At 42.3% G+C, this 14,320-nt stretch overlaps 1 protein-coding gene across 1 annotated transcript in view; it reads right to left on the reverse strand.

Moving 5' to 3' along the window:
- Window positions 1-14,320, reverse strand: part of LOC124795635 (nephrin-like) — a 910,890-nt gene that overhangs the window by 751,776 nt on the left and 144,794 nt on the right. The gene's annotated exons all lie outside the window — the stretch shown is intronic.

The raw sequence follows: 14,320 nt of genomic DNA on the forward strand, positions 1-14,320 counted from the left end.
AAATATTTGCATTTATCTGTCCTAATATTCCCATGTTTTATCTCCAAGTGTTTGTGTTCCTTATATCCGGTATTTTTGTATGAGACATTGGGACACGTTTCTGCTACGATTTCAAGTGTGGTATCCGCAATCTTTGCTCATTCTTTCTGACTAAACAGCGGAAGAAATTTTGAAAACGTCCACTCCATAAACTACCCATTGCTCAATATAATTATATAAATCAAATGCATTTCATTTACACAACTGAACCAGCTAGCTTTACCGTTTAATATTACATCGTAAACCATCTGTAGCTAGGAAAGATGTTTTGACAGTAGTTATAATTATGAATTAATACCTTGTGTTGGCTCCATAGATTCTGAGAAAACTTTTGGTATAGTTTCAACAAAATGTGGAGCAACAGGCTTTAGTAACAAGGCAGTTATTGAGTCCATATTAGTAAAACGAAAAAAGTATGTTGATGTTGGTTTCCATGCAGGGTAGTGAGAAATTCAGAGCTGAAAAAGGGGTCAGATTACATTCCCCCAGTATTATCCTCGGCGTTCCTAGACGCACTATACACATGCATGATCTAGGAACACGAAAGAGAATATGACTTAATGTAATGTATTTCAGTCACTGTTTGATTTATGACATTCTATTGTGGAGATATATTCTAAAAGAAATTTATTATTGAGTCATCAGTCTCCTGACAGGTTTGATGCGGCCCGCCACGAGTTCCTCTCTTGCACCATCCTCGTCATCTCAGAATAGCACTTGCAACCTACGTCCTCAATTATGTGCTGGATGTATTCCAATCTCCGACTTCCTCTGCCTTTTTGTACCCTCTACAGTTTATTCTAATACCATGGAAGTTATTCCTTGATGTCTTAACAGATGTAATACCACCCTGTCCCTTCATCTTGTCAGTGTTTCCGATATATTCCTTTCCTCACCAATTCGGCGAAGAACCTCCTTCTTTCCTTACTTTATCAGTCCATCCAAGTTTCAAGATACTTCTGTAGCACCACATCTCAAACGCTTCTATTTCTTCTGTTCCGGTCTTCCCACAGTACATCTTCCACCATCATACAAAGTTGTGATTAATACAGTAGGCATAAAATCGATTTTGAGAGGCTTATGATAATATATAACCAAAGGACCGAGAAAGATACAGTGTAAATTAATATCAAAGCCATGAAAGTATTTGATGTGTTAATGTACATATTTAGATCAGATGGCGATAATTACTGGATGGGCCACAAACAAAATAAACAAGGACATGAAAATTACCTAAGTGTTTTTTCTAATCTAAACAGGTTTTACAAAATAAACTTTTCGATTTGTGCCAAAAGGAATTTTTACAATCCGTAACCACAGTACGATTGTGACTTATGGATATTAGACGCGCAAGGGCACAGAAAAATTGATTACTCCTCAGTGAACAAGAGAGATAAGTGCTGTGAAACTCTAGGAGTGACTGGAAATGAAAAAAATGAACGATCAAGGAAGAGAGGGGAATAGAAATAGTGATTATATAGGTGGTCAAAATGAATTCAACGTAGGCAAGATGTCTACCAATCGCACAGCTCCCCTCGTCGGAGGTTCGAGTCCTCCCTCGGGCATGGGTGTGTGTGTTGTCCTTAGCGTACGTTAGTTTAAGTAAGATTAACTAGTGCGTAAGCCTAGGGACCGATGACCTCAGCAGTTTGGTCCCATAGGAACTTAACACAAAGATGTGTATTCAGACGAATAGTAGGTGATCAAGAAAATTTCACGAGATGAGAATTGACTGAGTAGCCAACTTGATACAGTGCGTAAATGATATAAAGACACACTCGTGAGCAAAAGGAATGCGCGCGGCGGAGTAGTACGCGCCAGTACATCCAAATGGCTGAAGATGATGGTCACTGAGGTAGTCAATGACGACGAACATGATGGCGTTCTCCTGCTCCTTGAATTCGCTCCATTAAGAGATTCATTTTGGCCATTACTTTACTTGTTGTGAAATGAAGCAACAATAGTGTATTATACTTAAGACTTTGAATGTTACATGTATATGATCTAGGAGTTCGAGTGTTGACTTTGTGGGAGATAGGGAATACATTAGCACGTGCCTTTCAAATCTTTGCCTATTTTATTTCAGTATCTCTTTTCTCTTTCTTTTATCATTCTGAAGCTTTTTTCCGAGTTACAACAGCGTGAGCAGAGTTTGTATCTGTATACGCTAGTGAACAGATTTCACAGCATCACAGAAAGAGAGCTGTTAAGAATGTATTGTTCAGGAGCCCCAGTTATACCTTCTTCCTAATAATTTCCAGTCTCTGAAATTCTTCATCTGTAGAAACTATCTAACAAACCCCGCTTTACAAGTAAGACGTGAGAGCTTAGCAGTGCGTTCTTTGTCCTCGAACAAAAGGTGCTGTTCATTTATTGAAAACGGCAGAGAAAGAGGCTGAATCTGGAGAAAGCATGGGGAAATAACAGATCTATGAAGCTGAAGCTAACCACGGTACAAATTTATGCCCGAATGCTTTTGTGTAATGAAGGAGCCAACCGGACGTCTCCATCTTTAAAGCACCTTGTCAAAGGCCCAAAGTTGCTTGAGGTACGTATCGTTACAAACATCATATTTAAGTGATATTTTTCGAGATGAGAGTGCGTACGTTCCACGCTTCCTAGTAGCCAACGGCCATACTTTTTTGAATACGCCAGTTTTCGTCAGATCACAGAAGTTAAGCAGTGGCGGTTTGTCGAAGTGATAACTGCATGAGTGCGCCACACGCTGTTGGCAGCTTTCCATTTAACGTTACGACAAGGGGGAGTGGCGGTGATAGTGCAACCTTCCTGAAGACCAAATTTTGCACCAATGTCGTGGATTAAATTCCAAACCTCTCCGCAGTGAGTCATGAAGTGTAAGCATGTGTCAGTTGATAATGATCCATCTGCTGGAAGGAGAAGGAAAGCTCTGCGGAGCTCTTGGTGCTATTCGAGAGGAATAACCTGTGTGCCGGCATGGGGTTTCAACCTCTCCCTTGTCTCATCATCTTCTTTACACACACGACACCACTCTAAACACACCCATTGCACTCACCTATACTTGCAGAGCAGCCGGCCGGGGTGGCCTAGCGGTTCTAGGCACTACAGTCTCGATCCGCGTGACCGTTACGGTCGCAGGTTCGAATCCTGCCTCGGGCATGGATGTGTGTGATGTCCTTAGGTTAGTCAGGTTTAAGTAGTTCTAAGTTCTAGGGGACTTATGACCTCAGAAGTTAAGTCCCATAGTGCTTAGAGCCATTTGAACCACTATGGGACTTAACATCTGAGGTCATCAGTCCTTTAGAACTTAGAACTGCTTAAACCTAACCAACCTAAGGACATCACACTCATCCATGCCCGAGGCAGGATCCGAACCTGCGACGTAGCGGTCGCGCGGTTCCATACTGAAGCGCCTAGAACCGCTCGACCACAACGGCCGGTGACCAGATTTTATTCATCTAGCATTGGAGAATGAGAGCACTTAGTGACTTGCAAAAAGTTTTACAAGCAATTTCAAACCTTTAGAAACTTTAAGTCGTTGACAACCCCCAAAAACGAAGAAAGGAAAAAGTTTATTGCTAACTACATTTTCTCAGCGCAAGCAGTAAAACTGCCGCATCAGGAATGATCTTTTAATTTCTTACTCCCTTACTACTAATTCTGCTTGCAACTCATTTCAAAGACAATAACCACATAAGCCGCTGAATGTACCTAGATATTATATCATTGCACAACACACAGTTTAGGAGACGTGATATTACAAACATTAAGCACCGTGAAAATGAAACTCGAGGGTGAATTTCGCTACAAATAAAGGTGATATATGTGTGCAAATGCGCCTGAAATAGTATATGTGACATGGCTGTGCGTGAAAAAAGTCATGGAGAAAAGCTCCTCCGAATACCCTGGATCGACTTCAGCCAAATTGGGTACACATTTTATTACTATCTGGAAAGAGAGACTTTGGGGAAAAGAAACAGCAACCTCCAAATGTGGTGAGAGTGCTAACATGGACAGAGATGGGGTGGCAGAGATGGGAATAGAGAGGTCAGAGGAGGAGATAGACTTGGTGGGGTAGAGGAAGAGATGAAAGGTAGGTGGAAGGTAATGGACTTAGAGGTGGTGTTGGAGATGGACGGAGAGGGACCTAGCAGATGGACAGAGAGGGTGAGGAGCAGATAGAAAGAGACACAAAAGAGGAGGAGATGGACAGAGAAATGGTGAGAAAGTGATGGGCAGAGAGAGGGAAAACATGGGAAGAAAGAGGGGGGACGAGATGGACAGAGAAAGTTAAGAGGGTGGGCAGAAGAGACTGACAGAGTGGGAGGGTGAGAGGACGGGAGGAGGAGATGGACAAAGAGAGGGAGAGGAGAAGATAGACAAAAGGAGGAGGGAGGAGGATGCAGAGGGAGCCAGGAGGAGACAGAATGAAAGGAAGAAGGTGGATATGGTCACAGTAGGAAGGAGCAGATGGACAGAGAGGTTGGAGGAGTAGGTGGAGAGAGAGAGAGGTGCAAGAGGAAATGGACAGAGAGTGTGGGGTGGAGGAGATAGGCAGAGAGAAGGGGGAGGGGGGAGAGAAGATTGACTAACAGCGGATTGAAAGAAATACATACCCGGACAGTGCCAAGTTCCCAGCTACTACGCAACAATACAGTGCATTAATGTGGAATGTTAGCGACCGTGCTGTGGTGGATAAACCAATTCCCGCTGGATCGTCGAATTACGCACCATCGGACTTGACTAGTTTTTGGATGGGTGATTCCCAGGGTACGCCGCCTGCTGTAAAGAACCCTTTACTTTTACGGCACAGCGGTCAGGAAGGTTGGTTGCGTGAAGTCCTAGATCACCAGTCTTTGAGCCAATATCCTGGATTCACTTTCAAACCTCTCCGCCGTGTCTCATAAAGTGAGGGCATTGCGATACTGTTGACCCGTCTGTCGGATGGGGACGTGGAGCTCGAGAGACCTCCTAGACAGGAGTAAACCAAGTGCCAGCACCCTGTTTCTTCCTCTATGTTCTCTCATCATCATCATCCGAAACACACATGAAACCACACTAAATACACATCTATTACAGTCAGTTACACTTAAAAAACACACAACGCTCACAAAGGTGCCTACAGGTGAGAAGGATTTACAATAGCTTTCAAATTAGGGGTGAACCTGCCCCTCGGGGCCACCAAGCCATTCATGCCTTTAATTTTTACTGTAATGTGTGCTGCAACATTTTATAAACATTTCGATACAGTCTGCATCAATCAGCGCTTGCAGTGGGAAGCAAGTATTATTATCGCTGCTGGTAATTCCAGTGATGGTAGAAAAGTGTAGCATCCTTTATGCGGAAAGGATAACACCTTAAGCTGTGTTTATAGGTTCCTCTGAACTTCAGATCACCTTGTATCACAGAAGGGCAAAAATATGGTATAATGTAAGACCGAAATCGATTGGAAATCCAGTAAACATTTCAATATAGTTTAAGGTGTCACCCCTGCTACACAAAGATATCGTAACAGTTGTCGTCTCATGGTCTGTCGGAAGAAGGACGTGCAGTAATTTGTAAAACTGGTCACTTACTTTTCTGACTTAGAAAGGGACCGAATCCACTCGTCGTCACCGATTTCGCCCAAATTTGTGGTATTTTCAGGGCCTGGCTACCAGTGAAAGCGCCATGAGCTTCAAATGGCCAAGCGTTTAGAAAAAACAGCTGTCTTGGTGGGGTCGGGTGAGACGAAAGCCATTTATGTGAGCCTGGTTTCCAGGCAGCGACTGGTGCAGCGGAAGGAGTACAGAATGGTATGAAGTGAGTCGTTAAATTGAGTTCCCATGCGGTAATCTCCTTTTTTTCGGTTTCTGCTTTACATATAGTGCAAATAAACAGAAATACCAACAAAGTAACAATCTCGTAAACAGCGCTCTATGCTGTGACCCTTTTTGGATAACAGTTGTCGTCCACACAGTCCAACAATAGAGTACTGGCTCTTTTCGATCGAAGATTCAAAAAGCCATAGATTAGTATGTGGCAAAATATACAATAATTTCGTCATTACTTCATCAAAATCTGGGAAACCTACAACAATGTTTTACAAAATTCTCAAAGTGCAGGAGATCAAATTTCTTCTGGTAGTTGACTGGCGGGGAAGACAAACGAATCCTCAAGTATACGACTTTATTTTTCATGATGAAGAAGGATTGCCATTGTGGCAGTGTTAAAGTGATTCCCCCGAAATGCCCTCCACTAGTGCAGCCCTATAATGCCTGCTTTTATCGTCACGTGATCAGTTGAACCAGAGAACTTCAAAACTGCTCTTATCTCATCGAGAAAGAAAAAAAATAACAACCCGAGAATACTGCATCAAACTACATTGCACTGTACGTCACCAGCTATTCTCGCTAATATTTGGAGAAATGACGAGTTCATGCGAGTTGCTGCCAAACTGTGGGTGAGGGGGCACTTTTTAGGAATACAAACGAAGTTTGCATGTCTTCTTCTTCTGTAGTGGTCAATCCAAGGATTGGTTTGCAACAGCTACAATGGCAGCTTGTCTCCATTCTGTGCGTCTTTCAGCTTTTCTCTTCATTTCTTTATAGGTGTTACATCCCACATCTTTCACGATTTGATCCATGTACCTCAGTCGTGGTCTTCCTCTTAGTCTTTTTCCCTCGACATATCCTTCTATGATTGTGTTCAGGAGTCCTTTATGTCTTAATAGATGGCCTGTAAATTGCACTCTTCTTTTAACATTGAAACTCCAGAAGCTTCTCTTCTCACCTGCTCTTTCCAGAACCACTTCGTTTGTAGCACCACATTTCAAAAGAATTTAGCTTCTGGTCTTCCTCTGTCCCGGACGTCCATGTTTCACACCCATAGCATGCCACACTCCACACATATGATTTCAAAAATCTTTTCCTGATTTCAAGGCTGATGCTCTTAGATGTTAATATGTTTTTCTTCTTGTTAAAAGCATTCTTTGCTTGAGCTATTCTACTTCTCACTTCTGCCTTGCTCCTTCCATCCCTGGTAGTATTACTGCCCAGATAAGTAGTTGTAAGAGTGCGGCATTTGTAACATATGCAGGATGCAGAAATAATTATTTCTTCCCCTCTTTTTACTATGCATATCACCTCAAGACGTGTCAATCAACAGTGAAAAGATAAATGGATCTAATTTCTTCTTGGAAATTTATTTCCACCCTCAGATTTTCCTCTGCCTTTTATTTTTGTGCTTTTCAGGAAAATATTAATAAATAAAATATATTGAATATCGTTTTGGTTAAAATGCAGTGCAAGTCAAGTAAAAATTTCAAATAACGGAAACGTTTCCTGATTGGATCTAGACCAGTGGTCGTCAAACTGATTTGCTCAAGAGCCAATAGTTATATTGTGGGGCCGAACCTAGGGGCGCATACGTACCGATCTTATTATTAACTGGTAATCTTCATAAATCAGCGCTTTGGTAGCCCTCAATACACCATCTCCAGTAAGGACACAATAATGGGCACTGCCCCATAAGTACATATCGTTAAAAGTTCGCACCATTTCGAACACCTCGTATTGACTGTTCTGTTTCAGACTGCTACCACCCTCAGTTACCCCAGAGTTGTGACATTGCAGTTGCTTGACGAAGCGGTGTTGTCTGAGTGAGCAGAGGATTAATTGATTAATGACAGAAATGTACTTATATTTAAACGCAGTATGGAATATGAGAGACGATAACAATGTTTACTAAATACATTCAAAATGGACACAAACAGTCACGACTGAAAAAAAACATTTATGTCGATAGTAACCTGTTTCGGTCAATATTTGACCGTCCTCAGACCCTTACACTGAAATATATACGTAGAATGAATTTAGAGGGTGTCTAATAACAGTAGTAACATGCACAGTACGTCATATACAACAAATAATAAAATAAGAAATTATACCCATGAAGGTAGACTGTTGTGGTGAATGACGTGAATGTTGTAACTCCACGAAAGTCAACTGCTAAGGAGAGCAACTCAGTTGTTGCTTAAATAAAGCTCAATCCACTGCCTACCGAATTACGTCAGCGATTGCCAATCAGGCATTCAGTGCGTAAAACAGTTATTACAGTAAGATGTACACCCAATAGTTACACGGTAGCTAATAACAACAAAAAATGGTACATTACATTGTATAAAGCAACTACTGTGAACAGCATTTGAACAATATGAGATAAAAATGTGTATAAAACCGATAACCAAACATAATCGCTTGTTAGAACACCGATAGCCATCTGTGAGGATTTATCGCAATCTCGTAGATTGTATGCCAGCAAAGATAGTGTAGCTAAGCGATATCAGTGGTTCCCATGGAGACGGCAGTGTCGTATCCACATGCGCCATCCAAAATAGGTTTTCAGAGTTGCGACTGCGACTGGACGTTAAATAGGTACTAGCATTCAGGCCGAAAAGTAGAAACGTGTGCCTGGTATTGCATATTGCTTCTTGATCGTGGTGCCAGTGAAAATACTGCTTGAGTGGCACCGTTATTTACCATGGAAGCTATTGACGTGATTCGGTAAGCAATGGGCGGAGCCTCGCGTATTTAAGCATCTGCGTTGCTCTCCTTGGTAGTTGACGTTCGTGGAGTTACAACAAATGGTTCAAATGGCTCTGAGCACTATGGGATCATCAGTCCCCTAGAACTTAGAACTACTTAAACCTAACTAACCTAAGGACATCACACTCATGCATGCCCGAGGCAGGATTCGAACCTGCGCCCGTAGCGGTCGCGCGGTTCCAGACTGAAGCGCCTAGAACCGCTCGGCCACCCCGGCCGGCGGAGTTACAACACACGAGCCATTCACCGTCGCGGCTTACTATCACGGGTATAATTTTTTCTTTTAATATTTGTTATATATGACGTATTTTATACGTTACTACTATTATGAGACATCCGTCTAAATCAATTCTATATTCATATTTCAGTAGGAGGGTCTGTGGATGGTCACATATTGACCAATCTGGTTACCACCGACATTAGCGTTTCTGCAGTCGAGATTGTTTGTGGCCACGTTGTAAGCAGAGTGCTTTCACCGAAACAGCTATATTTTCACGAGAGAGTTTTCAAAATTACTGTATACAAAATTTTATTAATGCCTTTTTTTCTACTGACGGCGCTGTATTACAGGATCCCTAATGAAGTTTCATATTTATTGCTATAAATATGACTTCATTTGAAGATAAGGGTCTCTATAATGCGTATTTACAAATCCGTAGTACTTTTATTTTATTTGTTATCCACCTTAAATCATTAAAATGGAGTTGATTTAGTCTTTTGTGTACTTACAGATACAATTACGCTACTTGAGTAACATACAAGGTGAAAAGTGTATGTTAGATCATTATTGTCTATCAGGATACAAAACTGCCCTCCATACTGTAAATATATAGTCAATATACAACTTTAATCTAATATATCATATTAGTTCGTAATATCGTATGAATTCTGAGGGCTTTTGTTTGAAATTTGTACCATAGCAGCTGATTGGTACGAGTGACACGCAACCAAATGTAGTCGTCACCGGAAGACAAACACTAAAACTGCTGTGTTGGCAGAAGAGCCAACACCGTGTTGCTAGAGGAGGCCGAAATGCACGCGTTTAATTACACGCAGACTGGCGTAAGGTCTGGAACAGTTAAATGTAATTAATATAGCCAATAAGGTACATTGTTGCTGGAATACTTAACTTTAATCCATAATTGGTGTACATCGCTCTTGACGGTACATTAATATGCTCAATACTAACTGGTAATGGCACCTTGCTAGGTCGTAGCAAATGACGTAACTGAAGGCTATGCAAACTATCGTCTCGGCAAATGAGAGCGTATTTGTCAGTTAACCGTCGCTAGCAAAGTCGGCTGTACAACTGCGGCGAGTGCTAGCAAGTCTCTCTAGACCTGCCGTGTGGTGGCGCTCGGTCTGCAATCACTGACAGTGGCAACACGTGGGTCCGACGTATACTACCAGACCGCGGCCGATTTAAAGGCTACCACCTAGCAAGTGTGGTGTCTGGCGGTGACACCACAAAAACATTCCCCCTCTCATATAGTCTAACCCTATAACTTCACAGTGGCCGCGCTGCTTAGTCCTCTGACGCTAAGGTCAGCAGTCAACCTTACCTAGCTCAAGGCCAAATTCACCAACGCCAAAATTAAGCACATGCTAAATTATTGCTGTCTTTGTAAATATTCTTGTTGGGTACTTAGCCGAAAAACGACACTCTCAGCTCTTAACGTTGTTTGGCTGTTATTTGTTGGTGAATGCTATTACAAAATACAGCTGAGAACCTCGGGTTGCACGAACACTTGGTTCGCATGGAGGCTTGTATTACCATTTTCACGCTTTCCTATGCACCAACCGCTGCCCTGGTGACTACGCTGAAAATGCTATTTTCTCTAAAGGCTTGGCCATCTGGAGCTCCCACTTTCACACTGTTCAAGCCCTGAAAACACCATTAATTTCGACGAAATCAGCGACGGACGAGCGTGTGCGGTGCCTTTGTTAATGAAAACGAGTGTAACAGTACCCTGATGACTTTTCGAGTTCCACTGTGTGCGTGCACTAAGCACGTTCTAGACCAAAAACTTCACGCCAATTTAAAGATTTTTCCTTCTTACGTAAGTACACCTAACAAGAGTAAACGGTAAGTGCCAGTTACAGTGGCTCTGAGCACTATAGGGCTTAACACCTATGGTCATCAGTCCCCTAGAACTTAGAACTACTGAAACCTAACTAACCTAAGGACCGCACATAACACCCAGTCATCACGAGACAGAGAAAATCCCTGACCCCACCGGGAATCGAACCCGGGAACCGAACCCGGGTGTGGGAAGCGAGAACGCTACCGCACGACCACGAGCTGCGGACGCCAGTTACAGTGTCTTCAACAATGTTCATTATGTTGCTGGTACAATGGTCCAAAAGGCGCGTAGAGTGGCTAACTGCTTAAGCAGTGATTTCATTTTCAGAAAGTAAATTACTAATTTAAAAAAAAATCGTTACATTTGCTGACTATGATCCGCACAGTTCATCTGTCCTCGGGGTCTCGTGTGATCTTAAACCGCCGCTGCTGCATTTGCGTGGGGATATGACCTTAACAACATGTCAATTAACTTCAGAACTGCTACAAAAATGTTTTAAAAATATCAAAGTAACGATTGCTCAGTTATCTTCTGGTAAACCTTCCGGGATGTAAGGTCTTGGTCCATGAAACTCTTCAGCTCCTAACGTTTCGTCCAGAGCTGCGCTGGACATCTTCAGAGGGGTGTTTCTCCTCTGTGGATATGTCATCCGGTCGTGAAAACTTTCATACTATGATTGCTCGGTTGACACGTAGAAGGCAAAGAAAGTATAAGAAAATATCATTATCAGAACGGATGAACTTATCGCCATTGACGAATACGTTAATGAATAAGGAATGGCGACACCACACTGCTACGAACTGAAAACCAATTAAAAGGACCCCTTCACATATTGCAGAGCATACCACACCGACTGGTGTATCCCTATGGGTGAGAACTCAGCAACAATGTATCGACGGGATCTTCTCTACCTTTAGAATGGATCGCCCTAGTGTCCTACACGATTAACGACCACGTGAAGGGATCGTTTCACACGTGTGGGTGGCTGGGTGACGCGCGTGGAGCCCTGTACCATGAACCCGACAAGGGGATATGTATGTCGACAGCACGACCCATTCTGACGTGTGTATCTGCTGGTAGTCCGCCCGAACACGTCGCCTAATTGATGAGCTTCCAAACAAGCGCGTACCTCCTTCTACAACCTGTTGTTTGGCCCTTTTGTACAGCCGATTGGGGAGTGACAAGGAGCGCCGTCGGTTTACGCGTGTTGCGCTGACGAATACGCGACGACCTGTGAGCCATTTATACTTGTCATTGACGTAATTTGAAGCGCAATCCTGCTGTGCCCTCGTAGGTGCTAATTGCCTTTCTGTAAATGAAGAGAGATGCAAAGATGGACATTGTATTACAGGACTGATCAGTCACAACTAGGTCGCTAACGAAAAATACCAAGTAGTAACGACCAGTCCGTATTTGACGTAGTGTGACTTCAGTTGCGAAAATCCGGCCTAATACCCAAAGAGTAAATCGAGTAAATCGTCGTAACATAGGTTTTGTATTATCCATCATGAATTTTTTATAATTTTATAAAATTACTGGTTTCCTTACAACATGAACCGTCCACATATCTGAGTAACACGTCGAAATCATCAGCAAAATAATTTACGTACGTGATAAATAGATCTCTTAGTGCTGATTAGAATGTTCATTCCATTGAACAGGTCCTGCAGTTCTTCCTCCCTTTCACAGCGAATAGCCGTATAACTAGCGAATCATATCAGTGATATCCATTCGCCAGTTTGATGTTGAAATCAGACAAAGTTGCGACATTCCAGCTATTTTTATTTAATTGATTGTCAGTTCGAATCTCAGAACCTATTTTCAAATCATCGAAACAGGAAAAATTGTATTTTCCGTGAAAGTACGCAAACCATGTGAATATTGTACGCACTTGCGAGCAAGTCAAGCTTTTTCAGTGACCGTTGGCAGGACAACATACGCCATTGATCAATAAAAACTTGATTTGGCCACAAGTATGTACAGTATTAACATGGTTTGTGTGCTATCACGACATACACCATTCTTTTCCGTTTGAATGATTTGAGAATGGGTTCCAACACATGTACCGGTCATCAATTAAAGAAAATGAACTGAATTTCGCAACTTAGACTCTTTTCTACATCAAACTTGTTAACACAAGCTGCTGTCATGTCATTACTCCAGGATGCTGGAAATCCTTCGATTTTAGCCTTACTGTTTGACATAGTCAAAACGGAGATATGCGACCTGTTGTAGTGAAGTCGTGCATTCAGAAAAATCCGTGATCATCAAGATTTCAACTTATTTTGTTTGGTAACTACGCAGTGCAACAAAATTAAAGGATCAGTATTTCGAAACACCGTAATTGTCTTCCTCTGCGACGGGTGTGTTTGAAGTTTCACACAAAGGTGCCACAAACTTCCCTCTGTATTTCCGCAAAAGCTTGGCACCCTGCGGCTTCACCCGCCACCTCGGCGACGCTTGTCAGCAAGGTGTCGACATATGCGAGAAAAAGGCCAGAGATCAGAAGTTCGTATGATGCGTAAGGTGCGTTCATGAGGTCACATTGGCACCAAAATTCACCACAACCTCCCTCCTCCTCACTTATGTTTCACCCAGTCTTTTGACACAAGGGAAGGTATTGAACTTGCCATTCTCACAGTAGCAAGTTAATAAATGATATGACTTCTGCTGATGCAGCTCGTTTGTTCAATCTGAGTGTCGTAAGAGTATAGTGTACAGGCTAATTGTCTTATAGTTGCTGTTCAAACATTTTCTTATTTATGTTAGTTTCCACACGAACAAATGATTACTACTGGTATATCCAGTTTGTGTTCAATCGGCATTCCGTAAATACATGATCTGAAGATGCTTTTAACTTAAGGACAACCGAAAAATGGTTCAAATGGCTCTGAGCACTATGGGACTTAACATCTTAGGTCATCAGTCCCCTGGAACTTAGAACTACTTAAACCTAACTAACCTAAGGACATCACACACATCCATGCCCGAGGCAGGATTCGAACTTGCGACCATAGTGGTCCCGCGGTTCCGGACTGCAGCGCCTAGAACCGCATGACCACCGCAAGGACAACCGAAACTAGCTAGTCATCTTAGTTTGATTGTTTTATGTAAACGCGTTAATTTTTTTTTAAATTCTAGTAAATTGCATAATGTTCTGCTCTGCAATAAAGAGGTTAGTGCACGAAACAATGTCAGGCAAGGGTAAGCAAAGAAGTTGAAATTAGGTGGACTGATAAGATAAAGAACGAAGAGGTTGTCCGTAAAATCGGAGACAAAAGTAGCAGAAGGAAAACATTGACAAGAAGAAGGGATAGTGTGACAGAACGTATGTTGTGACATCAGAGAATAACCACCGTGGTACTGTAAAGGAGTGTAGAAGATAAAAACTGTAGGGGAAGGTCGATAATAGAATAAATCCAGCATATAATTGAGAGCGTAGGGGGAAGTGATACTCTGAGATACAGAGGTTAGTGCAGCAAACGAATCTGTGACGAAACGAATCAAACCAGTCAGAAGACTTCTGACGACTAAAAATGAAATGTATGCGTTCGTACTCGTCGTACGTACTGAGGCTAGGTAATGATTTCTTTTTCTGCTGGAAGGGAGGGGGGAAGTGGAATATCGTCAAGC

This window comes from Schistocerca piceifrons, chromosome 4 (genome assembly GCF_021461385.2).
Source record: "Schistocerca piceifrons isolate TAMUIC-IGC-003096 chromosome 4, iqSchPice1.1, whole genome shotgun sequence".
NCBI lineage: Eukaryota > Metazoa > Arthropoda > Insecta > Orthoptera > Acrididae > Schistocerca > Schistocerca piceifrons.